The 12,585-nt window shown below is 40.4% G+C and overlaps 1 protein-coding gene across 1 annotated transcript in view; it reads right to left on the bottom strand.

Moving 5' to 3' along the window:
- TSPAN14 (tetraspanin 14) overlaps positions 1-12,585 on the bottom strand; it is a 47,737-nt gene that overhangs the window by 28,089 nt on the left and 7,063 nt on the right. The window lies entirely within an intron of this gene.

Raw genomic sequence — 12,585 nt, 5'->3', positions numbered from 1 at the left:
GACCCAGTCATCTACATAAGCTGATTTTTGCCACATACATTCCTAAATAGACAGTTTGGTTTCCTCATGCCCTGGTTCAGCTATATTTACTGACCTTTTCAACCCATCTATCTTCACAGACAATACTTAGGAATATTACTATTATGACATCTAGTAAAGAAAACTTGTTTAAAAACCACTCTCCTGACATGCTTTATTAAGCTTGCAGCTGAGAGAATACAGAAAGAACAAATGGTTGGGTTTCTGAACTTCTTTATTTTAGTCTCTAGCTCCAAATGGCAATTTATATTTCAGCAGTCAATAGCCATACACTGGACCAAGTCAGTAAGTCTGATGGGCCTGCAGAAGAGAGGGAAAAGAGGGGGCACTAGGAGACAACAGCAGAATGCCACTAGTCTGAGCAGAGTTCAAAACTCAATTTGCATCAGTGTAAATGTGTATTACAGCAATACACTGGCTACCAGTGCAAACATTCTCTGGATGCAGGCACACCAAGGCCTCCATCACGGGTTTGCCTCCCTCCCTCTGAAAATCAGGATCCTGGCAAATGACAGGAGCAGCAACTCTAAGATGTACATACTACTAATAAGAAACATCTCTTTTGTAGTGGTAGTGGCAGCAAAAGCAGAGGCAGCAGGTGGCATTTAGCTAGCACATCACTAAATTCCGTAAAAAGGGGCTTCTACTAAACAAAGAGGCTTAAAATATAATCTGAGGCAGAAAGGCAAGTATACCATTTCAGGACCTAAAATATATAAAGTCTGAAGTCTTACTTTTTGTTAGGTTGCCCTCCCTGGCATAGGGACTGACATCCAGCTGTTGTCAGGGAAGCTATTCACAGGAATAAGAGCATCAGAAGTATCTTTACTGGTAAGCACCATTCCCCACCTACCTCACCATTTTGACCACATTTCTCCCCACTTCCCCATACAACTGGCAAGATACTCCAGTCAATACCAATTACAGTATTCTCACAGAACGAAAAAGAAAAAAAAATAATTATATACTGTTTGGGGTTTTTTAGTGCTCCGAAGTAACAGGGGCCCAGTACTACCAGCACTGGTTCCTTGTTGCAAGGAACAGCACGTGGCTGCCCAGACAGATGTTACCTTCTGGACACCCGCCTATATTAAGAGTAAATTTGACTTAATCTCTTTGCTTATCCTTATCAGGAGTCTTTTGGTTCCTCTTGACACTGAACATCATATAGTGCGGTATAATCACTACTGGTGTGGGAGTGACATTCTGACATAATAAATCTCAATAGTAGGTGAATCCAGTTTTTTCCCCTAACCCTACAAATAAACAGACCAACAATCCAGTCAAGGCCACACAGCTGCCTTCCCTGTGTTTACACTAAAAGCAGTCATGTTTCCTAGTGTAGGAGGCATCTGTTACCAGCCTAGAAATCTGCTACATCAGTACTTCGTTGAATTTACATCACAGGTTACACATCTATGGTTAGGCAATAGTACAAAACACTTGGAAGATTAAAGTAGTATGTGGGCAGCATAGACAAGGAACTTTCTCTACAGTGTTTCAAACAAAGCAAGTCACATTGTGTCAGCTGACAGTTTTCACCCACTCATGACAACAGGAATTTCTAACAGTTAAATACAGAGCACTGCTGCTTTGGTAGAACATATAATTTTGTCTTTGTGTTTACAGCTTTACTAAGGAGCAAAAAAAAATGTAGACATTCATCAAGAGGCTACTGCCATTTCCAAAGTGTTTCTACACCCACAGATTCCACTCTTACCTTCAAAATGTTTACAGCACTGATATTCATAGTCTATATATTTTAACTCTCATAAAGCCAAAGTTGTGATATATGAATCTAATTTAGGTATGCAGGAAAACCCTCACAGATAAGATGTTAAATATAGAACAAGAACAACTGGAACACTAATTCACATCTCTAGACGTAGGTCTACTAATTCTTTTGACCCTCAGGAGATGTTAACTTTACAAGGCTGACCTAAGTCACACTGAAGTTCAAGGTTCAGTCACTACTGCCACCGTGTGTAGTCCTGATCCCTTCCCTACTCCTTCCTAAAATCCACAACCACTAATCATCCTACTCTGTGGAGCAAACAGTCACAGAGCAAATCACACAGCAAATCTCGAGAACAATCCTGTGATCTTGTACCATGCACCACGGAGAAAACATTTTTAAGCTTCCCAATCTACCTCCCTGGAACTCATATAAATGCCAGTGTGGGTGCAGTTGGGAGGTGGCAGGAGAACAGGATGGGAGGCCAGAAGCAGTACTAGCTTCTGAGAGTGCTCCTGGGAATGCAACACCCCTGTAATGACAGCACACAGCAGCACCGCAGGCTACATCACACTTGAGGCTAACAGGCTGAAATGGGTGATACTGGGGGAACAGGGGCAGAACTGAGGCAAGAGAAAACAAAGAAAAAAACCTGTCATTTTATAAGCTGTTTGCTGCTCCCTCATCATTCATCAGTACAAAGCATCAAGTCTATATGAAGCTGGTGAAACAAATCAAGTTGAAAGAACACACTGAGGAGCAAGAAAAAATTTTACAACACAGCCAGAGATGCACTTTGGCCTATGGTTTGTTTCAATATGACTACTTAATTCCAGTACTTTATCAAAACCATTCAAGTTTATTCAAGAAATGGTGCCATTAAAAATAATTGCCATATTCTTTGGACATGCTCAATCAATAGGGTTGGGTTTTTTTTGTGAAGTTCAAAGGAAGACTTCTCCCTGACCAGAGATCATAGATTTTCTCATAACCTTCTGAAATGGAGCAACTTAGCAGCACCTATAGACTGTTCTTTCCACATGCCAGAGAGGTCTTAATGTTCAGTACTACACCTGGGTGCTGAGGATCAAATCTTCAAGTGTTAAGGGCTGATCTGGTGCAACACAAAGGAAAGAAAAACTGACGGGATTTGGAGCTCTTACAGGCTTATCTGTTCCTGGAAACAGAGATAGTAGCCCTGCGATGATTCAAGAACTCCGTGCAAGCATGTGTCATCTTTATTTTCGTAATTTTGTCTCTAAGGAACTCTGACTGGAGCCTCCCAAAGAAAATGCAAGCTTCTCTTAAGCAATAAAAGTATAGTGTATTTACTTCTGCTACAGTCCAGAAAAGCAGCAAAATATTTGCTCATTTTTAGAGGAAAGCTGGGAACTATTCAACAAAAGGGTATTTTTTTTATCCTGAAAGACTCATGATGCAAGACAGATATTGCTAATAGGTTATCCCTGGGTTTACTAAAAAAATAACGTCAGATAGCAGATCTCTGAACTCAATGGAAAACATGACCAAAGCCAGACAGATTCCTTAAGACACCATCTTTTGAGGCTTTTATTTTTGTAGTGTGCTGAAGACTCAAAGTTCTTAAAGTATTTGAAGAATATTTCAAGCACAAGTTGCTCTGATACATACTCTACAAAACAATCCCTCAGAGCAGATCCAATCCCCTATAAATTGGAAGAGAAAATGATCGGGCTTCATTTGCTATGGCACAAATTGCAACTTTGGAAAACTTTTAAGTAACATACATACACCAGTGTTCCCAAACCCAAAACAAAGAAGCAGTAATTCAGAAGAGCTCCACTCCAGCTCTACAGACAAATCACACTATATGCATGTGCTTTTTGGCCTTTTATGTGGATGAGTTGCATCTGAAATACCATGTAAAATTACTCTGACCTTAGACTAACATTCAGAATGTAGAGACCTTAAATTATGAAAAATAATCTACATGGGCATCAAAAAGCATCATCTTTTAACCTCTTCGGAACCATCCACTTGACTAACATGACCAATAATTCAACATAAAAGCTCTACATTGCACAGCTGTAACTCAAGGAGCTAGTCAAGCTATCATTCACGGAATATTTTCAGCTTCACTAAATTACTTTAATAGAAATATACTTCAGGAAGATTTGAAAAAGCAGAGTAGAATTAGGGATCACTCCCACAGCAATTAAAAAGCAGTGACAGAGGACAATAGCAGTTGTAACAATTTTACTTTTCATCATTCTTCAAAGAAGCTACCAAAAGATATAGCTGGCTGGCCTTGCTTTCACATCTTAAAATTTTTATTCTTACTTAGCTATGAAAGCTACTAGTAATGCTAAAAAATACATCCACAAAACAGAAGCAGCTCCAAGAAATCCTTATTTTCATTTACACACACAAGTCAGAATGAAAACCAACGACACTGTAGAATTCAAGTATTGACTACGTAAATCCAAACTGCAAATAATTTTAATTGACAATGAGGAGACATACAACTGTACTCAGCTATCCACTGAGTTTCACTAGGTTTATGCTACTTCTGCTCCACTGAGGTAATAAGTGAACAGATAAGAGACTTTCCGCTCCAACATACAGCAGCACTTGACAAAGGCACCAACTAAAAGGTATGGGTCTTTTACCTAGTTCAAGGGAAATCTGCTCAAAGTAGCTGACTACAAATAAAGTGTATACTCCATTCTGACTTAAAGTACGAGGTAGCACAGGAAGCAGAAAGAAAAGGAAATACCACAAGTAAACTGCATCTTAACAGCCAGTGACTTTCCAAACATGAGCAGAAGAGTAAAAGACAGAAGAGAGAACCTGTTGTAAGCCATCAGGCTCTTTATTAATATTAAAGAATTGAGGTAACAGCAGGAGTAGAGGATGTAGAGCCTTCACTGACCTTATCCTCAAAAGCACTTGGGAATTACCCATGCTCATGCAAGTTAAAACTCAGTTGGATTACACCAGAGTAGGTGAAACCAACACTAGACACCATCACTGCAGTTCAATGGATGGCTTGTTAACATCTTGGTAAAGTTTGGAAAAAAATCTTTCATGTCTATGAAAATTTTTTTAACAAAGCTGTCAACCAGTTTCACCTGAATAGGAGCTTGCCTGTGCTGTAACTTATTTAGTATGTGCAAGAAACCACAAGCCATGTTTTCCTTTTACTTCACAGAAAGTTCAGGTATTGTGAAATGCATAGAAGCATGTCAGTCATTCTGACCAGAAGGTTATTCACCCCAGGGAGCAAAGCGCCTGTTAGAACAAGTAGCCAGAATAATCTCAGCCGATCAAAACTCCTTGGCTGCTTTCTACTGCCTCTCATGAGGCTCGGATACATATCCACTGCCTTTAACATAACAGTAGCAAGGCAAAACTCAAGGTCTCAAATTAAAGCAAGCTTGTAATTTGACTTTTTTTTCCCTCCAACAGAAGGTTTTGGAACCCTAACAAAGCAAATATTTTATTTGAGGAGCCAGATCTTCCAGTTTGGGGAACAATTTTATTCCTATTTAGTGATCAGGGAATAATTTTATTTCTGTTTAGTGATCCAACAGTAACAGAATCTATTCCATATACACTGTCGGCTCCTTCCCATACCTCCATACAGACCAAAATGTTTCAAGAACAAAATAGGTCCTGCTATACCACTTTATATCACAAAAATAAGTCACAACTTAAGAAAAGACAGGAAGCCATCAACTTTCTTTGCTGATAAATGCACGCTTTCTTCAGAGAACATCCTAAACTTTTACCATATTGTGGCTTTCCTCTGTTTCCAGAAAAGCTACTTGTTTGAGTTTCCAGTTACATTTCAGCCAAAATTGATATCCATTCATTTTCTTTTTTCGTAAGAGAGAAGAACAGGAGACTGATTATAGTAATACACCCTAAAGAAATGACGAGTATATAATTTGTTTCGGGTTTTTGTTTGGTGGGTGGTTTTTTTCTTTTCCTAAAAACATGCCTTGCTTTGGGTATAACATGCAGTCTGTCCACGTCCACACCATATTTCTTAGCCTTTACGCTGAATGTTCCTATATATGTATTTAAAAACATATATAATATGTATACATAATATGTGTGTATATATACAAAAAATATATATATTTAATAATTTAAACCAGATAAAGGGGTCTCTAAGTTAAAAAAAAAAAAAAAAAAAAAAAAAAAAAGAATTCCAGCATTGACAACTCCAATAATGAGCATGCTAAGAAATGAATGCGTGTATTTGTACAATACTAGTTATATTCACTATTTGTTCAGGTTAAACAAGGTTGTCTCCATGTCGTGGAGACATGAAGTGGAGCTGAATCCATAAAAATTCAATTTTTTCTCCCCTCCCACCCCAAGTAACAGGACCCATCCTTTCAAACACCAGAGGAAGAGTCATTCCAAGGAGGTGCCCTCCTAGTACCAGGGCAAGCTACTTGTTGGGGGAATGGAGTGTTAATACATGTTGGGTTTGGGGACAACACTTTCAAACCTTGCTTTCCTTTGCTGCCCTCCACCTTGTACACCACCTGCATTCTCAGCACACCCAGGGGAACCTTATTTTATATGCTGAGCAGAGCAGTCACCAGCTCAAAGGCCACAAAAGAAAAAGGCTATTTGTGGTCCCATAGACAGCTCAACCACTATGCAGCTATTCTCCCTACTGACTGACTTTCTGGTAAAGAAACACACTTGTGCAACTTTCAAAAATCAACTAGCATATAAATCTCTTAACGCAACATCAGAAAATGTTAGAGATGTGACCAAATGGCATTCACTAAACACCTCACAGTCTTAACCACTGCCAACTCTTCAGCAAACTAGATGTCTCAGCCCAAAGACACAGAAATAAGCTAATGCTTTAGGAGACACAGCAGGTAGGTTTGCAAAGCAACCTGCACACCCCACCACAACACGAGGAAAAAGAATTTAAAAAAAGACAAAGACCAAAGCTGCTCCAGGCCAAGCCTGTGCTTGAACAGCTTCAGCCCTTCCCCCAAGAGCCAGTGCTCAGGCAGGTCATGAGAAACCCTTGACTGTCTCACTGGAAGACTCTACATCCGCCCCAGGGGAAGGAGGAAAAACAGGCTTTCCACCTCTCAGGATTATGCCAAGAACAACAGGGTGCCATTAAGAGACCGAGGCAGCAAAAGCTGCGAAGTGACACTGTTGGAGCTCCTTCCAATGCAGACATCAAGTCTCTGCAATACCTAATAGCAAACACAATAGCAGAATTGGAAGGTGCAGAGGTTAGACACAAACACTTCCTAATCTGCGGCTTTTATTAAAGGAAAAAACCCCAAATACCTCCAGAGGGAAAAAAAAAAAGTGAGAACACAGGAAACTGCCATCTTAACAGGCTGACAGCATGACTGGTTACACAAGCAGCACAGCTCAGAAAAAAAAGATGGGAGCTGAACACCACCTTCCCTTCTCACTTGCCCAAGCTAGACAGTCTTTCAAACTCCCTTCTGCTTTACATCAGACCGCTGCTATGATCACTTTGTCAAAAACCCCTCTGCAACCTCAGCACACTGTATACTTTGCAAAGAAAGCCACCTCATTGTCTTCTGAGAGTCATCTCACTAATTGCCTATCCATTAGTTTCAAGTCAAACAACTTTTTAGATTAACCTTCCTCCTCCACAGGCTTGCCATGCAGACAAACTGAAGTAACTTAATACTCAGGGCAGGGTAGAAAGCTTTGTCATTTTGTACCCTTTATTATTTATAGCTATACCACTGCATTCATACTCCACACAACATTAAGTACTTCCATGAGCGCTGTTTAATAACAAATTGTTGAAGGGAAAGAAACGTGCATCAAGAGAATCGGCCCCATGTCCCGACAGTCAGAAGGCTGCTGTCACATAGAGACCAAAGTCCACCATCTCAGGTGTCTTCCTTCAGGTGCAAGTTACTTAAGGCTATTCCCTTTGTTTTCTATACCAGGAGTTTCTAGATGTCAGTGCACATGTTTCAGCACTGATTTTATACCCTAAAACAAAAGTAGACCGCTCTCACCAAGCGGAACAAATCACACTCTTTTTGAAATATTAAAATTCACAGCATTCAGCTGCCTTTGAATATTGTGCTTCATTCTGCTTCCTGTAGCTGCAACTGCAGCAACTGGAAGCTGTCTTTTTACCTCCAAGTCCATCAATTATTTAGAGAAAACACCTTTCCAGAGACACTCAAGCACTCTCAAGTATCAATTATTTAGTTTTGGAGCAGGAATCAAAAACTTTTAAAACAGGAAAAATGATTTCTGGAAAGGACTGTTGGGCCACATGAACAAATTTGGTTTTGTATGCTAGCAACCTGTCTGAAACAGGATAAAAAAGCAAAAGTACACACAGAAGCGCAGCGAGTGCCTGAGCCTCCTACTGCCAAAGGAAGAGCCCTAACTGCATCAGGGTGCTTCAGCACAGGTCTTCACTTGGAAGACCTTCATCAATTTGTAATAAATGTCTGCTCTCCAGACAAGCATAAAAGCTCCTCTGTAATACCAGAACTCTGAAACATTCAAAATGCTTACTGCAAAGATCAAGAGGAAGCAAAGCCCTACATTTATTACACCCTTGCCTTTCACATTCAGGTTCAGATTGAGGGTGAAGACACCTCTAAGATGTTCAGCTTTTGCACAGACTTCTAAAGACAAGGGCACAGAAAGAGCTCTAAGAAATACATGTAAGCAGGCACTCTGGCTAAGAACAAAAATTAATTCATCTACACATAGTACAGCTCATACATGATACAAAGAAAGGGATAAAACACTTGTTTTGCTCCCCAAAAAAGATGACAGACAGGAAACATTGAAGCAAAACAAGTGCTGGTCCCCCCATTCCAAAGAGGGGCTGAGGGACACTTTGAACCAGAAAGGTTCAAAATACATAAACTTTTAAATCCTGCTAAGAGCTTTGGGTTTGGATACAGTTCCTCTTGTGGTCAGCACATTTTATGTTCATTTGCTAAAATTTTTCTGCATAAGTGACAACAGAATTCAAGTGTGAATAATCAAGTAGAATGATACTTCACCTCTCTCAAAGGGCTTCAATTCCAAGATCTATGTCACATTGGTAATGAAGATAATCTAAAGCCCGGCCATTCAAGTCAGTGGTTTCAGCTGCAAACACTGCAATCCTTTACCCTGTCAATATTTGAAGATCACCATTTTCTGCAGGTTAAATCCTTTACCATAATCCTCACCTGTGACATGCCTAAAATAGAAGTATTTACCCAACAATGATTTTTCAGCTCACTGACCATACTGAAAACAGGTTTTGTTCAGTCATCCAGAATAAAGAGAAACTGTTTTACAATGCAAAAAAATCAAATACAAGATGTTCAGCTATCAGTAATTAAGTTGTGGATGGACCCACCTGAACCTAGATGCTTCAGCCCGCTCCCCTGCCTCACCCCCTCTTTTTTTTTTTTTTCATTGCTACATTAAAAATCAGATCTCAGCCTTTTTGGGGCGACCCAAGCTATTAAACTTGAAAACCCACACATATCTAATTTTGATTAGCTTACTCTGATCATCTCCAACATTGTTCTTAATGTTTCCTTTACCAGATGCTTTTGGCTGAGCATGAGCCAAAGGGCCAAGGAGAAGGATCCTGCTCTTGCCCAAAGTGTGGTAGGGGCTGGAAGGCTGTGTCAGTTCCAGAAGAGCTACAGAATTTAGGACATGCAATACCAGGGGACAGACTCAACTGTCCTTTGGATGTATGATCAGAAGCCACCTGGGAAAGGACCATTTCTTAACTCCCTCTTATGTCTGCAACATTTACTCGGAAGTAAAAACGATTTTTATTTAATTTATCCATGATACTTAAGCAACATAAGAACCATAGCATGTTCATGGATTTTGTGAATTGCAGCCCGTACACCTTGGAAATGCACCACAGATGCCAAAATACCAAAGTCCATTCTTTCCTTCAGAAACAGGAAGTTTTGACCCAGGAAGCCACAGCATGAAGCAGCATGGCACAAAAAGCCCACAAGTAAAAACATTCTCGATTCACACGCGAGTGAGGCATAAATGTCTCCTTTGTCTGGTGTCTGAAACCCACATATTTTACCATAACCCACCCAAGTGGAATTTTTTTTTTGTACAAGCAGAAAATGACATAAAGGGAAGATCTGTAGGAACAGTTTTGACAATCGCTCTGTGAACTCTGCTCACTACCACCAACAACACACACCTCAATGAGATTTCTAACCTAATACAGTGAGATTAGAACAAGAGTTTAATTTATTCACACTCAGCAGTGCTCAAACTGTGCCACACCTAATATACCACGGGTAACTTGATGGAAAACTGTAAGAATTAATTGTAGGAGTTTGTCAGCAGAAAAATTCACCCCCTCCCCCCCCTTTTTTTTCCTCCCCAAACATCCAGGTAATGGCGAACTGTTAGCCACACACCAAAGCTTCATAAACTAAACATAACTACCCTCTAAGAAAATCAGGTCATCCTCAAGATGAAACAATCTATGAGAGATCAAAAGGAATATTCCTCAATTACTCATTAGAAGTTAGCCTACAATTTAAGCTTCTTCATCCAGATTATCTACACGTTTGTATCCAAACATGACGAAATTCAAAACACACCATGTCAACAATTTTCTCACTACATCTAAGAGGAAAAAAGTAACATCTTCAATACCAAAGAGTGTCCAAATTAGATAGCATTTTAGGGCTCAGAGCAAGGGCTTTTTATGATCCTTTCATTAAGTATTACAAGGCCTAAAGTAGTAAAAGGTAGCTCAGAACATACCCCCCCATTTCAGTCCTGTCAGGTATGTTTTGAAGGCTCTCACACAGATGCTGCTCCTAACAAAAGATAGTATTTTTCCTCTTTTTTTTCTGCCACCCCCTGTCCCGCCCCTTGCAAGGGGGCAGGGATGAGGGGAAAGAGGCTTTAAGCAGGAGAACAGTGTATGACTAATTATTTTACAATCCACTAAGCCTACCCAGAGACAAGAATAAGACTCAAGTGAGGTTTCTTCTGATTTGGTCTTAGCTAGGTATTGGAGATAAGGATACAAAGGAAGCTAACTGGATCAACTTACACTAAAAAATCACACATAGCACACACCAGATAAAGAAGAGTGACTTTCAATGACTGATTTAGTCATAGACCTCACTTATCAAGTCCATCTATGAGCAAGATGAAAAAAAAATAAAGCAAGATGCCAACCACGTAACTTACTTTGCATATTGTTTTTCAAGACTATTATAAGCACATTTCCAAGCTTTTGGGAAGCTATTTATAAAAACTGCTCTTTATGTGGTGGTGTAATTTTGAACACAAAAATCTTCTACGGACAGGCATTATTACTTCATTCTTCCCTCCCCACTCCACAAGAACAGAGCTAAAAGGACATACATCACACCCCCAGAAATTACCTTCTTCCAGGGTCATTAGCTAGAGGATAAAGAACACCATTGCACCAACACAGATGTTCTGGATTTGTTTAAAAAAAATAAACCAGACCAACCAAAAAACAAAAGCTGCAAAGCAGTTCCTCCTACAGCTCATTCCTACTTCACACCAATGACTAGACTTGAAATTCCCACCTGACCCTTTCTGTCCCCACACAATTCCTCAGTCAAGCAGACAGGGGTTGCATCTCAACCATCCACACAGAAGCATTTAAAGTTTCACACATTTATTCTAAGTATAAAGTGGCTCAGAAAGTCCTAAAAACACGTGAGTACCCATGCCTAACTCGCTGCCAGAAAGGAGATCATCAAGCCACTGAACATTTATGAACAAGATATACCCAGTATTTCCGTTCTCTAGGAGCTGGTTTCCTTCCATTTTAACTAAAGCTCTAGGTCACAAGCTTTATGTCCCTATTTAGAAATAAATAAATAAATAAATAAAAGTGCAGTGCTGGAAAAATCTTGTTGTGCCTTTGAAGAGCTATTATGGAAGAGAAACCCAACACAGTAAGTAACTTATTTTTTACAGCTTTTTTTTATTATTAGGAAAGTGGTCAATATGAAACCATTAACTCTACATCGATGTGAGGTTAAGTCAGATGGACACTTAACAGCCTCATGCAGATATGCTGAAAGTGTAAAATTGCAGTTTATTCTACACAAGAAAAGCCAGTATTGAACTTAGGCAGGTCTCCATAACACCAAGCCTTTTCCAGCTTTGCTTAAAGTATCTCTCTAGAAAGGCACAAGGGCCATCCCTTTCTTTAACAAAAAAGTTTACAAAGGGGGGAAAAAAACCCAACAAACTTTCCCCACACTAACCGTACATAACGCATTTGACTTGCACCCCCCTGGCAGGGTCTGTATGCAGCAGCTCCTCAGCAGCACTCTGTAGTGGTCACAGACCAGAAATAAAACATTCACCTGGAACTACAGAGGCAACCAGGCAGCAGGTAAATGACCAAACCGGAACCGGTGATGCGTAAGTTTTCCAGACACCCATGCCCGGACCCCACAGGAGCCAAAGCAGGCCCGGCATCACCTCAGGTGACACCCGCCCAACGGCCGGGCCTCCTTCGGCGGGAAGCTGGAGGGGTGTCAGAGAGGTCCTTTATTAACACAGTCTACAAGCAATTAAAGTTAAAATAAAATCTAAACCCAAAAAGTTACAGATCTCAGCCCTCGCACACACAGAGTGGCTGCTCCTGCTCACAGCAGCCCGGACGGAGGGCTGGGGCCGGCAGCAGCCGGTGCTGTGGCAGGGTAAGGAGCAGGCACACACTGCCCGGCGGCTGCAGCACCCCGAAAGGCCTTTTTTTGTTTGTTTGTTTGCTAAATATTTTTCTCCCT

This window comes from Falco punctatus (genome assembly GCF_963210335.1).
Source record: "Falco punctatus genome assembly, chromosome: 9".
NCBI classification, from domain to species: domain Eukaryota; kingdom Metazoa; phylum Chordata; class Aves; order Falconiformes; family Falconidae; genus Falco; species Falco punctatus.
The sequence above is the reverse complement of the archived record's forward strand: the minus strand, read 5'-3'. Positions and strand labels throughout refer to the sequence as shown.